This window comes from Vicugna pacos, chromosome 30 (assembly GCF_048564905.1).
Source record: "Vicugna pacos chromosome 30, VicPac4, whole genome shotgun sequence".
Lineage (NCBI taxonomy): Eukaryota > Metazoa > Chordata > Mammalia > Artiodactyla > Camelidae > Vicugna > Vicugna pacos.
This window is the reverse complement of record NC_133016.1, coordinates 27543562-27569807: the sequence shown is the minus strand read 5'-3', so window position 1 is coordinate 27569807 and position 26246 is coordinate 27543562. Positions and strand designations below refer to the sequence as shown.

Genomic DNA, 26246 nt, shown 5'->3' with positions numbered 1-26246 from the left:
GGCCTGCCTAGGTGCTTGGAAACAGAAAACAAGAAATGATCCTTTTCTGCAGGGGATGGAAGCCTAGACCAAAAGCTGGGTAATGTGATCTGAGCTTCAGTAGCCATGTGCAGATGCTGAGGACAAACTTATCCCCGATTTGCTTGGACTTCCCTTGCCTTCTGGCTGGTGCACACCAGGTCGCCGCATCCCAGTGAGGCCCGCAGCCCACAGCACAGTATGTACATCGATTTACCCTCCCTTCTCGGCAGCGCCTGCAACATGAACGCCCCTGACTACGTGCAGTGCGCTGAGGACCACCAGACTCTCCCGATTGTGGTCCAACCCGTGGGGATCATCTTAGAGAATTTCTTTTGCATCTATAATGGAATCTCCTTGGTGAGCCAGATCAGACCGTGCGGCTCCCAGTGGGCACTCTGTATCTACTATAGGTATCTCTATGCGCCCGAGAATGGATGGAGTGACTTCCAGACCCACCGCAATGTCATGGGCCTTGTCACCATTACTGACTGCCTCTTGGCCAAGACCTTCTAGAAGCTCCACGCACAGAGGAGCTGTATGGCACCACGCTCTACGACTCTCAGCTCTTTGTCTTTGTGCTGTATGGGGAGGTGGCCGAGCAGCCGCACACCGACGTGGCCTTCAATCTACGAGGACTGCAGGGTGGTGGAGAAGAGGATCGACGACTTCACTGAGTCACTCTTCATCTTGCCCAAGTCCAAGTGGCTGGATGGGGACCCCGAAAATTCTGGGGAGAAGACCCCCCTCCTCTACATCCTATTTGAGAAGGAGGACTTCGTGGGACTGGACACAGACAGCAGGCAAGTCAACCTGAAGGCCGGGCCACCCTGGCTGTGTGACAGATTGCTTCCCTACATCCAGAATGGGATCATCAAGGAGGAGGGCTTTCTTGTAGCCAAGGCGGGAAGGAGGTGTAGCCCGCCGGTTTTCAGACGTTTAAAACTAAATCCGCCTTTGTTTCAGAGAGATCCTTTTAGGGTTAGTGTGGACACTTACTCCCCTCTTTCAGCCAGGACACTTGGGGGGACCCCTGGAGTTGCTGTCCAATAGATAGTAGCCACAGCTACTGTTGTTAGTAGTGCTGGGGAGGAGGCCGGTCTGAGCTGAGATGTGCTGTAAGTTAAATGCACATCAGACGCTGAAACTTGTCTAGTAAAAAGAATATAAACTATCTTGTTACTTTCTATATTGATTACACGTCAAAATGATAGTATTTTACATACAGTAGAATAAGTAAGGTCTGTTCTTAAAATCAGTTACTTGGTTTTTTTTTTTGTTGTTACATTTTAAACGTGGCAACTGAGAAACATTATTTACATGACTCTCATTTCATTCCTGTTGGACAGCCTGTCCTGGGACAGTTTCATCCCTTTGCTTATAAATGAGACTCTGAATCCCGAGACGCAGAACGAGGTGCTGGTTGAGCTCAGGGTGGAGCCGATGTCTCCTGCCTCCCAGGCCCAGCACCAGCACGGCTCAGGCCCTCTCCCCTGCCTGACAGCCACCATGCCAAGTTAGGGCATCAGAAACACTGCCAGGGGCTTCCGAATTAGCTCCTTACGCAGGGAAAGGCATGTCACGGTGTATGGGACACAGCAGGGAAAAATTCGTCCTCACTTTGTCCCTGTGATTAGGTCAAAGACCCCACTCTGCCTTGGAAGTGCAGATGATCTCTTCTGGGCTGCCTAACCCCTCACCCTCTACTATGTTTCCCTGTGTATCTTTCAAGCTGTCCCTCGGGCAGAAGAGGGTGAGACGTCTTTGCCGAGAGGTGGTCCCCCTTTACTGGGGAGAGTGAGGTGAGCTGTGTCCCCCCGGCCTACGGCCTCGGGCCTTGAGTCTGGAGAGCGCTCATGGCGGTCCCACAGGTGACGGTCGGAGGACATGGCACGTGCTGCCGGGCCCGCTGTGCAGGAGGGGCTCTGTGATTCTCTGTGATTCTAAGGTCAGATTCTACTTTCTTGTTGTTGGTAAGATGGAGGAGAAGATGCCAGAGAATTGATAAAAAGAAAATCCACACCAGTCCTGTGAATGACAGACACAGGGGATCCGTGTCCCACCTGCGTGTGGTGCCTGGCAGGCTCTGGAATAATTTTCACTTCCTCCCCGGACATTCCTCTATGGCTTAAGGAAGGGGAGAGGCATGTCGTGGCCATGATCTGTACTTGTCCTCACAGGGCCCTGTGATCTACATGCCCACACTACACTTCTGCTCCTTGGAGATGAGGTGTCAGGTTTAGGAAACTGGGCACTGCTGAGGGCATAGCTGCCAGAACCGTGCTACACCAAGGCTGGCTCCGTTCACCTCACCTGTCACCTCCTGTTGAGTCCTAAGGCGTCATTCAAGGTAGGTGCATCGGTGCAATGAAAGCAGGGACCTCCTTCACCCCCTGGACAGACTGGTGGGTGATCAGTGGAAGCCTGGAGCCCTGCCCCAGCCCCACGCCAGTGCCTCCTATTTTGTCATAGGAGGCACTGGTGACATTTTTGCTCAGCAACTGCTTGGCTCTGATTCTGCAGAGCCAACAGAGAATGCCAGCTTGTTTTTGCCTTTTGAACTCTGCCCTTAGGATTTGGCGGAGTAGCTGGATGTGTGCTTAGCCCATAGTGGTTGACACTGTCACCATTGTTTACCCAGAACCTCGTGTACCAGGCATGGCTGCCGGCATCAAAATACAGCAGCACATTAAACCTCCCTCCTGGTGGGTCTGTCTGTTCTGGTACCATAAGGGCTCAGCCAGCATCTGAACGTCAGTGAGATAACGTGGCCAGTGAGCTCGGGTCAAGCACGTTCTCCTCCAGTGACTTTTACTCCATTGTTGCTTTTACTATTACACAGTCATTAATTTTTTAAACAATGCTTTGGTTCAGGAGCAGAACCTAATTCTCCCCTGTTCCTCTTGGTGGGAGTGAGTAAAGTTGTCCAGCTTGAAATGCGACCACATTTTGTAGCTCAAAAGCTGTCTACACGCATCTAGGTGAAGTTTTGGTTTGGGGCGCTGACCACGTTGGGGTCCCCCGGCAGCATCGCTCCCCTCAGGCCCCTGCCTTCCCTGGATCAGGAGGTGAGGGTGGGTCTCACCGTCCCCGCGTCCCTGTCCTCATCACACTCACGTAATTTCTTGTAAATGCTGTCAAAGTCATTTTTGTTCTCGTGTGTTTCTAATTTTGGCTGTTCCTCTATTCCTTTTTCTATTTTCCTTTTTCCCTTATACCACCCCGTGAGCATGTTGTTCGGTCTGAAAATGTGGGCTGTGCACACCCTGCATTGGAATAGCCAGATCGCCCTCTGTGCCGTCTCCATCGCTATAAAAAGCAAAAACTTAACAGTTGCCATGATTCGTATATTATCCTAGTCATCTTATTTTCTACTTTTTTGGAATTTTTGCTATGTTAGCACATCACCCACTGGAGTTTGATATATGTTAAAGTCCTTGCTTTGAGGAACCTATTAGTTCGTCCTTATATTTGGTAACAAATGCTCTCTTACTAATTTTGTTTATTTGTTTTGAAGAAGTGAGATGCGAATTGATTTAGGCGGCTGCTGAGGGATGTTTTTCATGGAGTATTTAAACTTGGAAAGTCAAAATCTGCAGCACCTTGCTTGATTCTGGGTTTTACACAAACGTGCTCGGCACACGGTTCCTGGCTGTCGCTGTGTGACGTGCGTGACGGCGCTTCCTGGCCGGCGGTCACTGGTGAGGAAGTGGCCGGCTCGGGGGTGAGCAGCTGCAGGGGACGCTGTTGGAGGAAGCAGTCACCGGTTTTTTGTTTTTTGGTTTTTTTTTTTGCATTCACCTTCCCAGTGCCATTTACTTTACTTTGCATTCATAGAGGGGCAGGAGCGGGCCTAAAACCATGCCACTCTTTTGTTCCCTTTATGAGGCTGGTTTTTCTAAGTATCAGGAAAACATTGCCTTGTCCTAAGGAGCTGGTTCACTTGGATCTGGTGGACACAGGGACCCCTAAATGGGACCATAGCTTCCTCTCTGCTTCAGCCAGTGGGCATTCAGAGCCGGGTCTGTGGTTTGCCTCAGCAGCCGTGCAGGCCTCCCTGCACCGGCCTTTACTTTTACCCCTTTTTGGCAGTAAATAGCTGATTCTGTGTCTGTTGCAGCTGATGTCCACCACTGACGGCCGTGTGGTTATTTTGCGGTAGTGAGTCTCCAACACCCCTGTCAGCCGTGAAGGGACCTTGCATTCTCACCCCGACCCTGGTTCATCTCACCCAGGGAAAGGGCTTGGCCACCACCGTCATGCTGGACATGAGGCCTTGTTTCTCCTTTCATGCTCTGGTCCAAATGTGGACACTTCATCCTTCACTGACTTGGTCTCGCTTGAGACAGTCCAGACTTTCTGAAAGAGTCCATCACATTCTGGGGGGGAACAGAACAGAAGTAAGGGTCGCAAGTAGGAATCTAGGCTGTCTGGGTTGGCAAATGCAGGCTGGGATCTGTGATGGCCGGTCTGTGCCCTGGAAACTGGCCTTTCCTGTGGCTCCCGAGAGAAAAGGGGTCAGAGCGAGAACAGACTTGCCTGGGTTCCTACCATCCTCATCTGCTCACTGACAGGAGTGTCAGCTAACTAGGAGCTCCCCCAGACCTCAGGCCCTTCAAACCTCAGATCACGGGAGATCCTTGAGTCCCTTCTTCTGGTCCTTCTTTGTTAGAATCCAGTGCCTTCTGAGGTGACTGGCAGCAGGAGATGCCTCCCCCTCCAGGGAACTCCCTTCGGAGGACTGTGACTCAGTGCACCTTGCTGTGAGCTTGTGGGTTTCCATCGTGCTCCCTGCAGAACCAGACTTGAGACTGGCTTAGCGACAGAAATAACAAGACTGATTCCAGGGCAGGGCCAGGTGGAGGGAACAGTGGAAATTGAATGTGACCTCAAACACCTAGGTGGGTGCTGGGGCTGTTACTAAAATGGGGAGCCTGGGAGGTACCTGCCAGGAATCGAAGTCTAGAGTAAATGGTGGACATAAGGCCTTTTTTTTTTGACATATGGCATTTTTAAGATGCCATTTGTCATCCAAGTTAGGACTTCCAAGAGGCACTCGTGTCTATGAGCCTGGGGCTCAGGTGAAGGAGCTGGACTAGAGATACACATTGGGATTCGTCATTCTTAGCTGGTGTTCACAGCCGTGCAAGTGGATCAGCTCATCTCAAGAGGTGCAGACTGTGTCTGAGGGGGGGCAGGGCTGTGTCTGGTTTGGAGGAAAGCCCGGACCATGCAGCTTTGGTGTGTCAGACAGCGGCGTTTGTGATTTTCAGAGCAATGGCATTTATCCTTAAGGTTCTGGGGGGTGGGCAGGCCCACCCAGGAAGAAATCTGAAGAGAGGGTTTTGGCCACGTGTGCGCGTCTTGGGACGATCCAGAGGCTGCAGGGTCCAGAAGGGGAAACTCCTCAGAAGCTGGAGTCGGAGTGGGGAGTTGGGAGAATGTAGTCACACTCTCCTGTGATGAAGGGAGGGAGGCCTAGGGAGTCCGCACCCTAGCGGACTCTCTTTCCCACGAACAAAAGGCGATCAGACAGAAGATTTGAGGTAAGAAGGGATGGGCGTTGGGAGAGGAGCCAACCTGGAGAACGGTGGTTGAACAATTCTTGAATAGTCTCCCTGAAACTTAGAGTTAAAAAAACCCAGACTCTTAAGAATATTGATAGTGACTGGGGAGGAGGCAGTTGTTTTTCTGACCTCCTAAGGGTAAGGTATGTATCCGGGGATATACAGAAGAATCGGGCAGTCTGTTCCTGGGGCTTCACCCTTACCAGGGGGAACAGTGCAAGTTTAAAGGGGGAGAAGGGCAGCGGAGGGAATCTAGCCAGGCCCCGTGTCACGTACCAGTCGGCCGCCCTACTTGCGTGTTGCATTCACATCCATGCCTCCCAAGTGGGCGGTGGCAGCCCCGTTTTGAAGATTGGGAAGCCTCCTCAGAGGTTTAAGGAATTGGTTCATTTAGCAGCTAGTAAATGCTGTAGCAGGATTCCAGCAGGGCCTTGTCAGACTTCAAGGGCATGTTCTCTCTACTAATTCCGGTTGTACCTGAAATGGTGAAGTGAGTCAGTTTCGGAGCCTTTCAGAGAAAGTACGCTTTAAGTGCCTCAGGACTGTTGCACAAAGCTCAGTGTTCTTTCATGGTTCAGAACCACTGCAGTGCTTTTTGCCCCACAGATGTAAGGTCTTACTCCTTTGACGATGGCGTGGTTGTAAATGACATACAGGTGCAAAACCACACTTAGCAGCTTCTGAAGGGAAACTCTCCTGTTCTCCCTTGATCGGCTTTCTTCCACGGGATGTAACTGTGCTGCAGCTAAGGCCTGAGCTTTCCGTATAGAGTGAGGGTTTCATATCCAAATTTAGCATAAAACAGTCAGATGGAGAAAATCGAAGATGACAATATATTTTGGGGTTTCATTAGACAAGACATACTATCTGTTAATGGCTCATAAAGCTAATGAGATTGAGTACAGAACATTGCATTTCTTACTTTCTACTGAGAGCTGTCTTCCAACATAAGGTTCTCTGCTTTGGAACTTCAGCTCAGCCACTAGGGCGCCTGTCATTTTGTTGGTGTGATTGCATTTACACAGTGCATGTAATCTGGGCTTCCTTAGCCCCAAACACTCCAGTGCAGAATCATAGGCTGTAGCCATCACTTAGTTATACAAATACTTCTAAAACTATATGATACCAAAAAAAATAAATAAATAAAAATAAAGAGAGAGAGGGAGATTGCCTTTATCAAAGTTCCTTTGGATTTTAACTGCAAAGTGTTGTTGAGCAGCTCTGGTTTCCTTTGGATATGAATATATACATTTCTTTGCATGTAACTTGGATTTCAGGCTTGAACACCAAGCTCTTGTTTTCCATGAGCCACAAAAATCATAGCCAAATGACACACGTATGAAACAGTTTATTCTTTTTATCTGAGACAGAATCCTTGAATTTGGGACTTGAGCTGCGACTTTCCTGTTTGCTCTTCCCACCCCTCTTGTCACCTCACTCCTTTTTCCCACGTGGCCTCCAAGAGGTCATGGTCTCATAGGAGCAGGTGGACAAATACCAGTTGGTCGCCAAGCAGTGCTGCTGTAGATGGAGCCAGCCAAGAGCTAAAGGACATCATCAGGGAGGACTTCCTGGAAGAAATTGGCTCTACATTCAGTTCTGAGGACAGAGTAAGAGTCAGCCAGGGGAAGGAATCAAGAGGGTGACTCAGGTGGCAGGAGCAGCCTGGGTAGAGGCCTGGAGGCTTGTGGGGTGAGGACTCGGGGAGACTGCCCTGTGTGGTCCAGGGTGGTGGGTGACCCTGCTTTGAAGGACACTGGAGAGGGCCTAGGGGTGGAGGGCTTTGGAGGAGCTTGGTTTTTACTAGAACTGACACAGAAGAGGCAGTGAAGGGTGTCAGCAGGAAGTGACCCTTAGGAGAGCAGCTCTGCCTGTCCTTTTGAGTCCCACCCCTTCATTCTTTTATTCACAACACACGCAATTCTGAGTGTCTAGGGGAGAGGGGGTGGACCTACAGTAGTAAGCAAAATGTACTTGCTTCTTGAGAGCTTAGCAGTGTCAGAAGTTGACTTAGATTAAAATGTTTTATTAACACAGCAGGGCACCTAATCCAAAGTGCGGAGGTTGGAGGGAAGGAAGACTTCCTTGACAAACAGTTAAAATGAGCCTGGAGGCTAGTGGGAAGTAGCAGCAGGTCACGGGGCCCCTGAGGTCACTGGGGACCTGGTACTGAGGTGAGGATGGACAAGCAGTGTCGGGGGTGGGGCTAGAACTCTACCAGGGAGCCTCTGATGGGTTTGAAGTGGGGGAGATGTAATCAAATTTGTGCTTTGGGAAGGCTGCCTTGGCTGTGTGTGTGTGTGTGTGTGTGTGTGTAGCGGGGAAGAGGGGGAGGGTGTCACCAACTGGGAGGGTCATTAGAAGACCATTCACAGGCTCGGAGGCCACCAGTGGGAGAGGGGCGTCGGGACTGCTTGGGGACCGCAGGGGCAGAGTGGATGCCGGGTTTCCTTGTGTGGAGGGCTTGTTAGCGGGGTCGCTCTAGCGACACCTTGTGGCTGGAAGTAAACAGATGGAGGCCGCCAGGTGGACTTACCTCTTCTCTCCTTCCCTGCCTTGTGTGATGATCTTAGCTCTGCCAACATATGGAACAGAAGAGCTAAGTTCCAGAGTAGCCCAGGACTTTGCTGGGCTCGTTCAAGTGAGAGCAGATAGGATTTAGGCTTGTGTTGAGATCTGTAAGTTAACTTAGCTAGAAACGTCCTGTCTTTTGGATTTTCATAGGGGTAGTAATTCTTGATAAAGATTGCTTTCTTGGTGAGAGGAAATTTAATACAACTGATGTCTTTCTCAAAAAATATCTTATCTTTTAAGAAATTTAATATTCAAAATAATAGGAATATTTTAAAATGATAAACTAAGGCTTTCGTGTAGTTTCTTTGGTTTCTGAGTTGATGTGTAGGTAGACCCTTTGCATTACATAATAGCACATCTTTGACAGTATTTAAAGAGCTGTTAGTGAGCGCCCCCAATTTGAAAGCATCATTAAAGCTTGCTCTGAAATAGTGAAGTCATATAGGTCTTGTTTGCAGAAGCCAGATATTTGGTTTATAATCTGCAGCATAGCTCCCTTTATAAAATAATAATAGATTCAAAATTAACAAAGTGGAAAATAATTGATTTTTTTTAAAAAATGAAACATAAACTTTCTTGTGCTATTGTTGCAACTGGAAATTTTGAAAAGAAAAATCCTATTGTAATATCATCTAAGTGAAATACATATATGTCTGTCACATTTGAATAGTAACTGCACAGTGGTTTTTGAAGTCAGGATCATTCCAGCTCAGATACTGGCAGTGATGGTGGCTGGTTTTCAATGGAAGAGCCTAAATTTGCTTTCTTAGCTTTATTCTTTTCTTTTCTTATATTTTCTTTTCTTTTCTTTTCTTCTCTTTTCTTTTCTTTTCTCTCTCTCTCTTTTTTTTTTTTTTTTGGGGGGTAGTGCGAGGGTTGAGTAGTGCTGTGCCAGCATGATTTGGGGGCAATTTGTGGGCAGATGTCGTGCAGCAGCAGTGAGATATTTCCATGCATTTTACTTTCCGGACATCACCAGGGAACATGTGTGGTTTGTGCCTGCAGGATGGGATGCTGCAGGACTCCCTGGTCCATCAATGTTATGTCTTGGAGCTGCTCCGGTCAGTGAATGATTTTCTGTGGCTTGGAGCTAATGTGGTCTGATGCAGATGATCAGATGTGTAACTAAAGTACTGTTACTTGAAATAAGAGAAAAGCTAGCAAAAATGTCTCTAAAATACAGGATGAGGGAGGAGAATTGGCTGAGCTGCTTGCAGTGGGGATATTCTTAGGTGACTCCCTCACTGTGTCTCCTGTCACTATCCCCCACAGCCCTGCATGGCAGTCCTACTGAAGCAACCATGCACTTTCTCAGAAACGCGCTGAATTTCCTTGTGCCTCTGATTGTTCACTTTTTTTTTTGAAAGCACATCTTGCCCTTTGCTTAAATGCCATCCCTGCTAGCCACCACTTACACTCATTCTTCTGGACCTCATCCATATATAGCTGCTGAATGAAAGAACAAAATGTAGTATCTCCATTTAGTGGAATATTATTCAGACATAAGAGTGAATTAAAAAGAAAAAATAAATAAAGGGGAATATGAAAAAAGCCATCTGCTCTGGGTAGTCCACCCTGACTGCTCAACCCGGCCTTTTCCCTTTGAAACCCCATCCCTTATACCCCACTCTACTATTTTTGATAGTATTTACCACCTTCTAATAAAGTTTAACATTTTCAAAAAAAAAGAGACATGCTGATACCACTTCAACATGGGAAAGCCTTGATAACAGCACGTTAACTGAAAGGAACCAGACACAAACAGCCACATATTGTTGATTTCAGTGATCTTAGAAATGCCCAGAATTGGCTCATGCAGTGGCAGAGAGCAGATGATGGTTGCAAGGGGCTGGGTGGAGGGGGGTTGTGGAGTGACTGCTAGTGACAGGGGTGTTCTATTGGGGTGATGAAGTGTTCAGGAAATAGATGGTGGTGAGGGCTGCACAACCGTGAGTGTGCAGAAGACTGCTGAGCGCTGTCTCTGGGAGTGCTTGTTGTTGGGGCGGCTTTATTTTGTTCTCATCCTGTAATGTGAAGGGTCATCTTGTGCTGAGACCATTCAACTCCTGTGAGTGGTAAGGCTAAGAGACTTTGCAGAGTCATGTTTCTTTTTTCCCCCTTGCTGAGTGTAGGCAAAAATGGTTTAAGCCTGAGAAAGTGCTCCATATGCAGAAATGTCTTTCAGTTTTGGCTGGTGTAAAAATCTTGTGAGCTTTTTAATCATTTAGGACAGTCTGTAGGGGGAAACAGCCTGTGAAGCCTGGGTGAGACTTGGAAGAGCCGCGCTACCCTCCCAGACACGGGTGGGGATTTCACCCCCATTCAGGCAGTGAAGGGCCAAGACCCGTGAGAGGAGTTGACAGTCATGAATATTTATGTGTATCCGCTGCTTCATCTTGGATATTAATTTCTAGCTGAGTCATTTTGTGGCGGCAGCCTCATCCTACATCAGGAATTTATAGTATCTGCTCTTTGAGGTGAAGAGCTGACAGACTTGATTATTTAACAGTCTATCTTGTATTGATATCTCAGATTCCTTTGTCAATCGCAAAACAGCAGAAATACAGACGTCCTTTAATGCCGATGTGACCTGGAGCAGGTTTAGTTTCTGTACCTCAGTGACCTTATCTGCGTGTGGGGAAGATGATAACAGTGCTTCCCTCAGAGGGGCTGGTGAGAGGAGACTGAGAAGCATAAATGGAAGACTTACACGAGATGCTCATGAATGACAAAATTTAGTGCTCTCAGCCTGGTGAGGCCTCAGGGGCAGAGATGTCAGAACAGAGCAGTCCTAGCCAGAGTTCGATCCGCATTGTCAGGTTTTATGATCACTATCACCACTGTGGGTTATCAGGTAGTTTTAAGACTTGGTAATATGAATTCATGAATAATGTTAAAGACTAGACAACTCAGATCCGGTTTACATAGTTCTCAAGATTTCCTGTGAGAAATGGATATTTTTTCCCCATCTTAAATCTGAGTGGATTCTCTAAAAAAATTCTGTAGTCCTCCATCTTTTTCCTTTAATTCTCCTTTTTTTTAAATAAAAGTTTTTAAATGGAGTTACTGGGGACTGAACTGAGGGCCTCATGCGTGCTGAGCACATACTCTCTCAACTGAGGTATACTCTCCCCCATAATTTTTTTAAACTTTACTTTCTTAGTATTCAGAGGTTAGAGGCCTCTAATTCTTTTTTTGGAGACTTGTCCATAAACCGGTAAATCTAAAATTAATGGACAAAATTTGGTTTATTAAAAAAATCATTAGAACTTTTATCAATCCATTCAAAAGGAAATGCTTATTGAGTTAAAATGTTTCTCCTTAATGGTGATTTCTAATTTTTGGTCTAGCTTAACTTATTAAAAGTAATCCTCATCATCATAATGACCAAGCTTGCTGTGAGTGGACACCTACCAAAGGCTAAACTGTTTTTCTCATGTTTTACTTCAAAGCAGGTGTTTGACGGTAGGTATCAATGTCTCCTTTTTGCAGCTGAGGGATTGAGAGGTGGGCAGCTTGCCCCAAATCAAACGCAGCTGGCGGTGCCTAGCTCGGTGCTGGAACCCAGGCTGCACAGGATGCATTCTCAATTTCTCCTCTGATCAGCCTCCCGTTGAGTGGTTTCCCGAACTCCTGTGAGTCCATAAATGACCGATTTTGGCGATCTCAGCCTGATGAGGCCTTCAAAGGAGAGACACCAGTGAGAATGTGAGACAGAGCGGCATAAATTAAAATTGTACATTTTCACAAATGTTGCATTCTCAGGTAATGACTTAAATAGTTTATGTTTTCTTTATATTAGTGCTATGTAAGCACTAAAAACAAAACATTAAAAATGATTATAGTGCAAAATAGGAGTGGGCTTTGAAAGTCCAATCATTGCTAATGATGTTGCTTGTTTTTCTCTAGTGGTGTTTATTGACAGAATAATTTACAATGACTGAATTTGTTTTATGTATGTAGTCTTAGTATGGAGGAAAAGTTTGTCAGTGCATATTGAAATTAAAATCTTTACTCTTTTCTTTCCTGATGATAAATATGTACGTTGTTTCCATGGCTTAAGTATATTTCCTCATTTGTGAAATTTGATGCCGTTTACCATGTCTGACTGTGAGAGGTAGACGCCTTGTATACAAAGCATCCAAGAGCTGCTTAGTAAAAATGTGCTGTCACAATGACAGATAGTTTAGAAGGATCAACTGTGAATACTAAAGAGGGTGGCTTGTTTCTGATGCATATTCAATATGGATATATATGAATATGGCTTAAAGTAACAAGGATTCAGGGTTTTGTGTGTGTGTGTGCGTGCAGTATGAAGTTTTAATGAAATCTGTATCATTCTATTGAGACAGGGACTAGTTAAATTGACTTAAGCAGACGACCTTGAAGATTATTTACACAGAATGTGTATTGTTACAACTCAGTGTTCATGCTGCCGTGTAACTATACACTCAGACATTTAAATTCGTAGGACTCTGACCAGAAGCATTAAGTTTAGAAAAATCCACATTGATCATTTTCAGGGAATAAGCTTCTCTCTTTTGTGATTAAAGAAAATTTTGATTTATTTTTCTGCACTCTTAATAGGTTTTAAAATATCAAAACATTGATTTGACATGTCAGCTTTTTTAATAGAAAAAAGCTCATGCTGTTTTAATATGTAAATAAATGTTTTTGTATTTCAATACACTTCTATGATTTCCTGGCTCTTTGAGAAGTATTTTGCAAGACACTTAGATTACCTCCTGTTGGAAAAATACAGACATGACTTTTATGAATATAGGCCTAGTACAGGTCTGTTGGTTTTTGCTACAGTGCAAGACATGAAGACTAGGAGAGCAGTATGTACTACATAAGCTTTTAGTTATCTGATTCTTGTTTCTGATCCACAGGCAATTTTTGTGTTGCACCTTTCCAGGCAACCAGGAAGGCCTTTTAAGCCATAGGTGGCGCTGTTGCACCTTCTTACAGTCTTAACTTTCCTGTTTGTAAAGGAAGTCTTAAACGTTTTTTTTTTTTTTTTGATTCCTTTGCTTAATGCTTCAGGGTAGCACAATGTCCATTATGTCTGACTACCTGGAACTATTATTCTGCTTATGTCTTAGTTTTATTCTATCATCTCGCTGTGAACATTTCAGACTTCCTGTGCAAACAGTTGCAACATCGGACTTTTCTTGCAGTGTTAGAAACCAGTGAGCCGGGATTTTATAAAAGAGCTAGAAGCGGCCTCTGGAGCACCTTAAAGCTGAAAAGTGTACTGAGTTCCCTAAGTATTATCCCCACCGCTGTGTGTCAATGGGTGGTAGGAGATTTGGTACATATACAAAGGGGTGTGGTGTTTTGACTTGGGTTTGTGTGCACGCGCTGACACTGAGCTACGTGATCCTGAGTCAGTTCGTTCTGAGTTTTTCCCTCGTCTGTGAGATGGGGACACTCATTTCTGCTTTGTAGAATTGTGAGAATTAGAAATTATGTAAAGTGTTTAGCACAGTGTGTATGACAAGAGGGCTCATAATCTTAACTGCTATTTGGTGTGAAGCCATCATTTGATAGTCTTTGGCAATTACTGAGAAACAGGAAAATAAGAAAAGCTGGTTTTATGATGAAAGATATTTGAGGAGGTTCCATAGTTCCTATACACATAATTTAGCATCAGCAGAGTCAGGACAGTTACACAGTCGCCCTGAACCAATGTTAAGCCACAGAATTTTTGTTACTTCATATATGTTGGGGCTTAAGGGGACCCAATACTTATACACATGTTGTGTCCAGCAGCCAACTGAGAGATGACAAAGAAGAACAGGCAGGCGATAAATGTCTCCTTTATTACTGATGAAGCCACGTTCTCCATGAAATTCAGGGCTGTGGGAGAGTGAGTGTCATGACACTATGTCCCAGAATTAGAGACTTACGCAGTCCCAGGTAACTCTGGTCCACAGCGAGCATTCCCTTGAGAGATTCTGACCCATAATGCACAGGACTGTCTTGCCATGGAACTGAGCATCCCGGCTGCTTCCTAAGGGTGGCCAACACTGGAGGGGAAGGAAAGCTTTCATATGCCCTGCTTGTCTCCCCGGACTCACACCTCAATCTGTTAGTGTGAGGAGGGCTAGCCGTGGGCCAGTGGTCAGGAGTGTGAAGGGAGAAGCAGTCTCCCATGGACCAGAGGAGTGGGGAGGAGGAAATCCCCCCTCAGTTTAAACAGGTGGTGGCTTGAAACAGAAGGGTGCTCCTCAAGAGTTTATAAGAGGGGAAATAAGGATTTCCTTTGGGACTCAGAATAGTCATGAAACACAGAAGATGATTAGATGGGAGACTTGTAAATCACTTTCTTATTAAATTGAAATTTGTTGGGCACCAAAAATGTGCTACATTCTTTTCTGAGAGTTTTACAGAAATGAATCCTCCAATTTTCACAACAAGTGAGTAAGAAAGATTTGATTGTTATCCCAGGTTTACAGTGTGGAAATTGAGGCACACAGAGGGTAAGTAATTTGGCCAAGGTAACAGAGCTAGTAAGTGGCAGAGCTGGGATTTAAATCCTGGCTATCTGGTTTCCAGGCTCCCAGGGATGGGCTTTGGGTGTTTACAGGTATCTGCATCCCTGGATCTCTGTACCTCTGCATCAGTTAGACCAGAAAGGACAGGGAAAGTGGAGTTATACAGGTACTCACAGTCGTGTCTCAGCCACTGTCCATGGAGTGTGCCCCGTGATTGGCATTAATTGTTTTCCAGGCAGTAGATCTGTTCTTATAACAGAAATTTAGTCCATTGAGTTAATCTAGAAACCCTTCCTGCTCTGCTTCTGTCCACGCTTGCCATGTGACTGCCTGCCCGAGATTGGGCCGTGGAGGAGAATCTGTACTCATGGTTGAACTCTGATATTTCAATCTGGTTTGTAGTTTCACATCTCCTGTTACATTAATAAATTAAATTTCTGGTTTTCTTGCATCAGTGTGTCATAAGTTTGCTTAATGTGAAACCAGTCCATGGGAGCCCAGGGGTGCTGACGGTATAATTTCTGAGCATGTGGCATTTCTACCCGTGCAGAAATGGCTGGAGGATGTCCACCTTCCTCACTGATTTCTCCCAGCAGCAGGGTCCTCTCCCACCCCCGGAAGTGAGGATGGGATCTCTCTGAGTAGGCCATTCAGAGGCCGAGTCCACCAATCCGAAAATGATGAAGTACCTGGAAGTGGGTTTAATAGAAGACAAGGGCTTCCAGGTTGTCAGATGTGCTGTTCGAGTCCATTTGGTGAAAAGCTGTCCACTGTCTGTGGTTGAGCTGCTTCTTTGCTGTTTAAAAGTCTGTATTACATGAAGGGATTTTAAAAAGCAGAAAGGTGTGATTTCAGGTGGTACATCCGCACCGGTGAGTAGTGCTGGATGACCGCCTGTGTGAGGAATAGACAGAGTCTTACAAACTTCATAAAACAGCTTTTAAAGCTCTTCCATCTGAGTGCACTTCGTATGGGGTCCAGTTCATGACTGGTCGCGCTGAGAGGGCACGTAACTGATGATGGCAGAAAGGACACGGAGGCATCAAAAAGGTCCCAGACATGTTCTGTGTTTAGAGGATGGGGCACAGAGTAATATATTTGAGATGGTTTTTCATTGAACACTTTTGAGTATTTTCTAGGACTCCCCAATCCCCCATGGTTCCATGCAGCTGGGTGTCCCCTCAGTGCAGCTCTGTCAGCGCTTGCCCTGGGCTGATGCGGTGTCACGGGGAGCAGGACGGTCAGTGTCCCCGGCTCCTCCGAGCTCCGTCTCCTCATCCGCAGAGCCGGGTTTCTCATCCGTGTCTACTTAGTAGGATTGCTGAGAATCACACGTGATGGTTGTCAGGTGTGATTTGTGGTTGTCTCTGTGATTGGCGTATAGTCAATATTTGATAGAAACACTTGTTTTTTATTATAATTGTGGCTCCTAGATTGCAGTGGTTTTTAGTCTGCATTTATTTTTTTATATAAATTTATTCTTATTTTTAAGTAAGCACTTGTATTTATTTATTTTCATGAAGGTACTGGGGATTGAAGCCAGGAACATGTGCGTGCACAACAGGTGCTCTACAATGGAGTAATACCCACCCTCCTTGTCTGCACTTAAAAATAAATATTTCAATACACAAAATATTTCTTAAACACCATCATGGGTCCTATTTTCTGCATAGACAATTGAATACATATGCCATCTCAATAAGAATAAATGTCATAGGAACATACCTTTCTAAATCTGTTTACATGTTTTAAAACGATCATAGCTAGTGAAAAACACGAGTCTTGGATCCACTACTTCTTAGGGTCTGCTTTGCCATCATGGGGAATTACATTCTACAGAGAAGGCTAATTGGATCTCATTGATATTTGGATGATTTTGCAATGTTCAAGGCTTTCAAAAGCTGACCGTTTTGTATTTTAAACTAACTACAAAGTTATCTTCTAGAAGTTGTAAGTCCTTAGCTTGTGAAGTGCCCAGTAATTCAGTTTGTATATGTCTGTGTCTCTGTGAACGTGTATGTGTGTGATTTCAGGAATGTAGCAATAAGTTCCATATAGCCTTCTGAAATCTTTCTCCTCCAGTTCAAGGTGTAGGTATATATTTACACAAATAAATTGATACTCTTTTGTGATTTGGCATATTGGTGGGAATAAGAGGTTCTCATAATTGTTTCAGAAGGGTTGGGGAGCATGAGCTTAGAAAATGGGAGGAGATAGAGGCAGGGAGGTTCTTTAAACTTTGTGCAAGATGAGAAACAGTAGCTTTTCTTTTTTCTTCTAAAGCAAACTGGCACTGAATTGTAACATACTAATACTCAGAATTGCTTTTCTGATCAGAGACAAGTGCCTCAGATTTTTCAAGGCAACATGAATGATGAAATGTGTTTTAGCAGTTATCTTTAAAAGTAGTTTTATTTTTCAAGTATAAGTCTATAGACTGTTCTTTTTTTCCAGCTGTACAAGAATTTCTCATTGATCCAGGTACGTGATCAATGTGTTTAGTTTCTTTGGGTTATTTATTTTTTTTAAGTGCTTGATTCATTCTGGTGTGAATGAATGTTTAAAATTTCTGGATTTTGATCTTTAAAACTTGCTGATTTATCAGAACTGCAAAAAACCTGATGTTTGTTCCTTGTTTGGTGGGGCAACCTATTGATTTATGTTGTCTGTTATAGAGGGAAATTCTTCCTCTAGCCTGTAGATAATTAAGTGAATGGTTTGCAGTGTGCCTTAAAAATTATTTGAATGCATTGAGCATGTTTGTCCAGTGAATTTTGGATTGAGTCATAATAATGACTTTGCTTTGATTCTGTGGCTTTTGTCCTCTCCACAAGAATTTGAATTCTGTTGCATTTTGTATTCATGTTCTTAACAGGGGAAGGAATTTTGCATTTTTTACAGAGGTGGGTTTTCCTATCCCCTCTGAATTCCTTCTGTAATTGATACAGCGAAAATCTGTTATTGCAGTGCTTAATTATTTCATAAAAAATTTTTTGGCTTAATCAGAAACAATGACAAAGAATGATAATAAAAAATACGAAAACCTTCCTTCCTTTGAAGAATAGAAATGAGGTGGTCAGGCTCACGCATGCTTTGTACCTGACACACTTACTCTCATGTCATTGTGTATCATGAGTCGGAGATGGAGTTGCTTCAGGTTTATAGATTTTTGTTTTAACATTTGTGTTGAATTCATTCTCTAGGCATGATGATTCCTGTTGCCTTTGTGGAAAGTGTAGATGAAGGGAAACAAATGCTTTGTTTTGTTTTCAGGAGGCCTGAGATGCTGATGAGAAAAGAGTAGAGGGTGGGCTGAGGAAAATAGTGATAGACCCTCACCTCCAGGCTGAAATTGATGAACAAAGAAATCAATTAAGTGTATTGGTATTTGACTAATAGAAGTCAGACAGCCCAGACTGTCTAGTTATGCCCAAAGGAAAGTACTGAATTCACCTGCAGAATTAGGTGCTTTACCATGTAGAAGCAGCTTAGAGCAATCAGAAAAATCAGTCTTATGATGAGATATAAAAAGAATATAATATCTTTTATTTCTGAAACTTTTCTACATTAAGTTGTGTAGAGCTAAAATTAAGTTTCAAGCACCAGGAGTTAAGAGTTTAGGTGGTTCTGTGGGATCGTTATTCAGGGATGTGTCTAGACCCTGCTGGAGTGGCCGAAGCTGGCAGGAAAAGATCCAGAGCCAGAATTTGTCATCCTAGGATGTCCTCCATAATGGTTCCATGTGGGAGCCCATGATTGAGTTAACAAGTTGTAACACATCGCAGCCGCCTGTCAACTTTAAGAAAAAAAATGTGCTTATTAACTGCTTTAAAGCAAACACCTGTGCATCCTCACTCCTGTCTCCTTGCCATAAAAAGCAGAGACAATGCCTTGCTTGCATATTTGAGGTTATAGATAGCACACTGCTTATTGCAGAGCAATGACCCAGGCCCTCAGCTATAAACGCCAGGCCTGCGTGGTGTTAGATAGTCTATTATCCCCTAAACAGGGACCAGGCTGGTCTGGTGGTCTGCTTTGTAATGAACATGTCTAAAAAATGTATCTTGTTCCCCTCAGCCCATGACTTCCCTAAAGGTAAACTAAGCCTTAGTACTCATGGTGGAGTCTACAATCTCTGTCTCATCCCTTCTTTCCCCAAGTTCCTGCCTACTATCTCACAACTGTTATTGACTTTTTACTTTGATTATACACAATAAATATGGGAGCATTTGAGAGACTCGTGGATTTGGCTCCCTAATCCCTCTCGCTTTCTTTCCTTTTTCCGCAGTCTTGAGAAATTCATTCCGTGTCGGTAAGACTTCCGCCAGCCAGAACCCACAGTTCCAGGTGAGAAGGATGCAGGCTTTATCCCTCCTACCCGAGGGAGAGAGAGGAGATAATTGAGATATGCTCCCCTGTGGTCCCTTCCTGCCCCAGGGCCACTCCAGTTCACCTGCAGCCTTCTGGCCTCTGCTCACAGGGCCTCTGTCCCAGGATTGACCGCAGCCTTTTATTCCCTTGTCAACATTCCCTGTGCCTTTCAGAGGTTGCTCTCTTCTCTGCAATTCAACCCTGGCAGATGTGATGGTGGTCAGCGTGCTGATGGGCAGTTACTTGGGGACTCCCAGGAGCCATGCTGATTCTCCTGAGTCATTCGGGGTTACAGAACTGTCAAGCACTGCAGGAAGCCCATTCACGTGAGTTCAACACAGCATTACATCACTTTCATTTTATTTTTGAATTTTCAGTGGAGAAATTATTTGTAGCACACTGTTCCAGATTTTAGGCCGCCTGCTTTCCTCACCACCATTTCCTTGTTGGCTCTGGTGCTTGTTTTAAGAACCAGGTTTCTTCTCTGGTCATTTGTAGCAGCTGGGCTTGCCGAATCCTTGATTTGCATTTGAAGCAGAATGCTTCTTCGTGATGTCAAACTGATTTTCCTTGTCATGTCTGAATATTTCTTGTACACTCAGCAACAGTTTCAAGTGAAATGCTCTTGTCCAATTTCGGTTAACTAATATTTGCTGATCTCCTGCTTTCATGCTGAGGGCAGTTTCTTCTTCCTGTAATAAATGTTAGCAATTTGCATTTACTATGGAAGGTACTAATCCGAGGTGCTTTTGTTCTTAACAGTTTTAATACAAATCACCCATTAAAATGTACAGCGGATTTTACTCTATGCCCAGAAATGTGCATCCCAGTCAATCTTAGAATATTTTCTTCCCCCCAACAGGAAACCCAGTACGCATAAGCAGACATTATCAACTTCCCCATCCTCCCCAAGCCCCAGAGAGCCACTCTTCTGTCTCTGTGGATTTGCCTGTGCTGAACATTTCATGCAAATCGAGTCACTTCATGTAAGTGGAACCGTCTATTTTGACTGACTTCTTTCACACTGAGTAACGTTTTCAATGTTTGTCCATGTTGTGGCCTGAGTCAGTACTCTATGCTTTGCTATTGCTGAATAATATTTCACTGTATGGCTGGGCCCCTTTATTTACCCATTCATCACGTGATAGTCATTTGGGTTGTTTCTGTTTTTTGGCTCTGAAAATTAATGGCGAAAAGTAATGGTGAATATTCCTGTAGGAGTTTTTATGTTAACATTTGTTTTCAGTTCTCTTACTTGTGTGCCCAGGAAGCAGAATTGCTGGATCATTCAGAAGCCAAATGTTCAACTCTCTGAGGACGTGCCAGGATGTTTTCCAAAGTGGTCACGCTGTGTTACATCCTCACCAGCAATGGCTGCGGGCTCTGCTTCCTCTGTGTCCTCATTAGTGCTTGTTAATCTTTTTTTGATTTTAACCTATTGTAGTGAATGTGAAGCGGTTTCTCCTAGTTGTTTTGACTTGATTTCCTTTAGAGCTAATGTTATTGAACACCGTTTCATTGTGCTTATTGGCCATTTGTATATTTTCCTTGAAAAATATCTTTTCAGATTCTTTTTTCATTTTTTAATTGAGTTGCCTTTTTATTGTTGAGCTGTGGAATTTTTTTTTTGATACACAAATTCCTTATCAGATAAATGATTTGAAAAAATTTTCTCCTGAGTGTTGTTTTTTCATTTTCTGGATGGTGTCTTTTGAAGCAAAGTTTTAAAGTTTAATGAACTCCAATTTATCTCTGTTTTCATTTTTCCTTGTGCTTTTGGGGTAATATTTAATATCTGATGTATTTTATTAAAACTTGTATATATAAAATAACTTAATTCTTAGGACCGTTCTAGGAGATGGGTGCGGTTGTTGTCCCCAGTCTATGCATCGGAGACTGAGATGCAGAGAATTTGACTGACATATTAGTGTCAAAGCTACCCAGTGCTGTGGGAATTCAGACCCTCGTGTTTTTCCCTAGCATCTGAGCTCAACACCACCATGCTCCAATCTTTCCAGGAAACGTTAATGAAAAAATCTTTACTTTTTTGATTTCTTGTTAGATTTTTTTCTTATTGGGGACCTCAAATTCTCATTTTCTTTTCGGATATCAGTGTCGATTTATTTTAGGTCTCATGTAGGGAGAAGCATTGCTATCAGTTAACTTCTTTATTACTCACTCTCCAGTGATGATTGTTGCTAGTTGATCTAATCAAGTCATGCTTAAGTCTTTCCTGCTCATGACACTAACAGCAGAGTCATGACTTATAGAATGCTCAAAGAAGAAAGTACTTGATTGATTTTATTTTGCCAACAAATCAAACCAATCAGATAAAACCCTGGTGTTGACACAGACTATAAGCCCTCCAGAATAGGGTCACGGTCTTCATTGTGTTTCATTTGTTGGGTCACAGTGTCTGGATAGTGCCTTGCTGTCCAGCAGTTTTGTGAGGATACGGTGCTCGTGAATCATTGTAAGGACAGAATTTTGACAACAGACTGTGTTGTTCATTTCACGACGGGAAAGGTAATATAGAATTACTGTTCAGATCTGTTTTAAAATTAAGCTTTGAATTTTGAGAATAGTTCAAGAAGCCATACAAAGCTCTTTTTCACTAATTTTAGATCTATCTTAGACACATTATGTTTACATAGCAGAGTAACTTATCAAGTAGATTTGACAAAAGGAGTGTTATATTGATTATTTGTTTTAGTTGAAATATTCTACCAGGGATAAGTCATAAGTGCCCATAAATGAACAAATATATTTGTATTTAAATGCAACATGGGAGCAGACTACATATGTTTCTATATAATATATATGACTGTGTGTTTTAATCTTTCTGTCAGTGTTTTAATAGTTTTCAGCAATTTTGTAACTTTAGAATTCTTCTATGGAAATCACCCCCAATTCTAGTGCAGTTTGTACTGTGTATCCTGTCTTATGCATGGGATTCCACTGTCCCCTCAGTGAGGAATTTCCTCTCCTATTGTGTTAGGAGCAGAGTTAAAGGAACTGTGATTTCTAGGCCTTTGCTCTCCATGTGTTTGCAGTTGGCTCTCAGTCACGATTTTCCCTTTCCAGAGTTTTTATTGTTAAATTAGAATTTCTGAAAATAACTATTAATATGTTGCATTGGTCTCCCTAGAAACTTGACGTCTTTGTGCTTTTCAGTTTTCAATTTATGAAAAATGCAAATGCACTCTTGTTTTTAAGTTGTCCTTTTTCAATAGATATTTATCTCTTAATTGATAGAATAATTTTTTCCCAATGAATGAATCGGTGTGCATGTTTTAAAGGATAACTTACTTTTTATTTTTCTTATTGTAACAGTAATATTCATTGTAGAGAATTTAGTAAATAAGGATTAACACAGTAATAACTTCACAATGGCCTCTAATCTCACCTGGAGATACAGTTGTAAGGTTTGAAATTGAGAATTATAAGTCCTCTCAAATTTTTCTTTTTCAAGTACGTATTGGTTACTGAGATCCTCGAATTCCCATATGAATTGTAGCAGCAGATAGTCAGTTTCTGCAGAGGAGCCCGCTGGGATTGTGATCGAGACCACGTTGAATATACGGATCGCTCTGGGGAGCACTGCCATTCCAAGAGCACTTTCTTTTGATAGGGGAATGTGTGTGGAGTGTCTGTCCTGGTATTTAGGTCTTCTTTAACTTTTTTTTCCAACAATGCTTTGAGTTTACAGAGTATTATTTTACTTTAATTATCTTTGCCTTTATATTGAGGACAAGTGTGCAAGGTACCGGGATCAGAAGTGTATTTGAGCCCCGCAACTTGCTGCCACCATGGTCGCTGCGCTCTTGCTTCACCCGCTGTACAATCTTGCACAGAATACGACCTCAGTAACTCTCTCTTGAATGAATGATTATATGATTGTTGGATGATGCTTGAGAGTCCTTGTGATGATTTTTTTCCCCAGCCTTTCCCCAGTTCTTAACTATGCCCTTTCTCTTCCTAAACTCCAGCCTGGGTTTCAGCCTGCCTGTGGCATTGATTTTCCTTGTCTGTGGACTCTTCCTTTCACTGGTTCCCGATAATGTTACATGTGGGCTGTGGAAACTTGCTAGATGTCAAGAAAGAGCTAATCCATTGTAGGCCAGTATTTTTAGAGTTTGTTATTGTTTTATTGATTGAAATTAAATGAGGCTGCCCCCTGAGCCCTCCCGTGAGCACTTTTGACCTTCCTACAGCTGATACTGCTCTAGTTGCTGCATGTGCCCTTTCCCCAGCCTTGATTTTGTAATTGAATAAGTCACCATCACTGGAGCCCTCTCTTTAAAAGATAAAGAGAACATTTGCTCCTTTTCCCTGTTTGGAGACTTCGATGAGATGAGATCCCAGATAAAGAATGGAGCCCCACCTCTTTCTGACCCCCGCTGTTTCCGTTCCTTTCTTCAGGGGAAAAGAGTACAATTCAACAGTATAAAGATTGATTGTGAGCTAATGAGATAGACAAGACAACCGATCATTTATTAAATAACCTTTCATGATAGAAACAAATGTATTATACACACAAACAGCACACAAAGCACTGTAGTACCATGGTTACAATCGTGGGTCCGAGTTCGTGTCCTGCTCTGGAGAGACCAGTCCTGTGAGATGGAGAACTGGTAAGTCGGCTTAGCCTCTCCAGAACTGGTTTTCTGTCCTGCAGAGACGGGGCTCGCTAGGCGTCCCCCCCCGTAGAGGTGCTGTGGGGTGTAAATGATGCGCATGGGCAGCCTGAGCACAGCTGCTCATTCCTCGTAAGTGCAGGGTAGCATAGCTTTTGCGGTGATGGCTTTATGACCGCCCCATGTAGACTGTCAGTGCTCTGAAGGGATGCCTTGTGGTTTGGAGATGGGATTCTCACTTCTGTAAATACCCAAGTGTAGTGTTATTGGGCCCTGCTGATTTCAGTCTATTCTTTAGAAAGTACATATTGTAGATATATTTTTCAAGCATGCGTGCTTTTTTTCTTTTACTATTTAAAGTTCTACCCTCTCATCTCTTGGTATTACTTTTCATGGAATCCAGGAAACAGTCCTAAGCTACCTGCCTCTTCACACTTTTCCGTGGTGGTTTCCTTCCCTGATTAGAAGAGGGTTTTGCATAGGAAATTTTATTTGTTCCCCTTTTCTTGGAGTCTCTCTCTCTGTCTGCCCATCTCTCACCTCTCAATCTGTCCATTTCTCAACCCACTGCTTCTTCTGACATGTTCCAAAACGCATTTCAGGTAGCTTACAGAAGAACAGATACCAAATAAACAGGTGAGAAAATGGGGCCCAGTTCAGACAGTGAGGCTAGGAGGCGAGCCTGTGTGAGGGTTGCAGGCGTGAGACACATGCCTCTGCCATGTGACTTATAAGATCGACAGCAGCAGTGTGTTTCAAGCTCCCAGCAGACACAGGGAAGCAGGATTTGAGGGAGATGCTTACTGGCTGTGAAATAAATAAGTGACTTAGGAGAAGCCCAGCCTTTCCAGCTACTAAGGCTTAGGAGAATATTTTGAGTGTCTTCCAAAATCAGAGTATGGCATCTTTTCTTTTTTCAGAGTTCTATGTATAGTTGGTTACATTCTATACCTGGAAATTTCTCCAAAACTGCTTCCCACGTGAGTCCCATGGCTCGGGGATTGGGTGGTTCTGCTCATTGATGGGGGTTGGCCAGAAACAGAAAATGAGAGCCTCAAAGCGGCCTGGGATTTGTCAGTTATGTTTTGTCAGTGCTGTAGGGTTCAAGAAATGCTTTCACCGTTTCTCTCCATCTGAGGCGGCAGCGTAATCTCTTACCAGCATCAGGAGCTCAGGGCCACGGGATGGTGGGGGCTGACTGCACTGCCGTCAAGACAGCTGAGCTAGTCACTGCAGGTGTGGTTCTTTTACATACTGCAGTTCATGCTCTTTACTAGAATGTTTCAACAGGGAGTTAATTAACTGAGTTAATTAACATTTAATAAATATGATCTTTGTTGAAAAGACAGTTATAGGCAGAATATAAGCTGTGAAGTCTTTAAAAACGGTTTCATTACTGAAATTTCATTTGGGGAGATACACGGTTTATCTTATATATGGCTCTCTTTTAAAGTAACAAAGAAACAAGACAGAAAAGGCAGAGGATGATTTCTGTTCTTCCTCTCGGCTTGCAGGTGCCTTCACCTCCAGTGGCATCCATCCAGACACCAGCACTGACACTGGCCGTGCTCAGAACTGCCTCAGCCCTGAAGACACTGCTGACAAATAGAAGGGGGCCACGCCCTGTTACAGCAGGTGCTCTCACTTTGTGGGTCCTTATGTAACTGCGTGGTGTTAATCAGGATCGCCCGTCCTACATTGTGTGATGCTGCTGCTTTGTCTCCTAGTTACTTGTTTCTCTAAGTATTCTTGTATTATTCTCCAATGCATAGTACTACACACCTAAAAATGCTTTTTTTCAGATGAAAAAGAATGTGCATTTAAAATAATAACTCTGAAAAAGGGGGCAAAAAAGGCTATCCTTGTCCCACTATTCAAAGATAATAATTAACACGTTAACGTATATTTTCATCAGTGTGGATCACCTCTGTCATAAAAAACCAGAGAGCACTCTGTGACTGTTTACTGTGTGGACACCTCCATTTTCCATTCGGCTTTTTATATGTTTTTCTACAATATTCTATCTCCTCTGGCATGATTTTTGATGACCAGTATAGCATTCTGTCTTGTGGAGGCATTGTCCATTTTACTTCGGACTTAAATAAACTTTTAAATTCCAAGTATACTTAACTGAAATATTGAAAAGAGAACTGTGGTGGTAGAGGAAGGCCCTACCTCCCTTCCCCTTATTTCCGAAGAGTAAAAACTGTTGAAAATTTGATATATATGTTTCATGACCTTTATGCCTATGACATACATATATACACACATATGAGAATTCCATGTATACGTGTGTGTATATATGCTTTATTTAAAAATGAGACCATACTATATGTTTTTCTGCAGCTCGCTTTAATCACTCAGGTGTATATCATAGACGTCCTCCCACTCCAGACTCACACGGTCCTTTCAGATAGAGTGGAGGGGTCTCCTGATTTGCGGGTGTGGTCTCTTTCCCACGCACACCTTTGGTGAGAGAATGCTGTGGACAAGGCCCTGGACCACGGCGAAATGCCGGCTCCCTCATTGCTCGCAGCTCGTCGTGATTTAACGCATCATTGTCTTGATGGTGGACAGTT

The 26246-nt window shown here is 43.7% G+C and overlaps 1 protein-coding gene and 1 long non-coding RNA gene across 2 annotated transcripts in view; one reads left to right on the top strand and one right to left on the bottom strand.

Moving 5' to 3' along the window:
• The window catches only part of LOC140690323 (uncharacterized), a 1184725-nt gene that overhangs the window by 71235 nt on the left and 1087244 nt on the right, over positions 1 to 26246 (bottom strand). The gene's annotated exons all lie outside the window — the stretch shown is intronic.
• The window catches only part of LOC140690312 (uncharacterized), a 461064-nt gene that overhangs the window by 4105 nt on the left and 430713 nt on the right, over positions 1 to 26246 (top strand). The window contains exons 2-5 of the transcript XR_012065521.1: positions 18948 to 19006; positions 19204 to 19356; positions 19893 to 20016; positions 20298 to 20569. The gene's annotated coding sequence lies outside the window, so the exon portion shown is untranslated. Of the gene's footprint in view, positions 1 to 18947; positions 19007 to 19203; positions 19357 to 19892; positions 20017 to 20297 lie in introns of the transcript that reaches the window.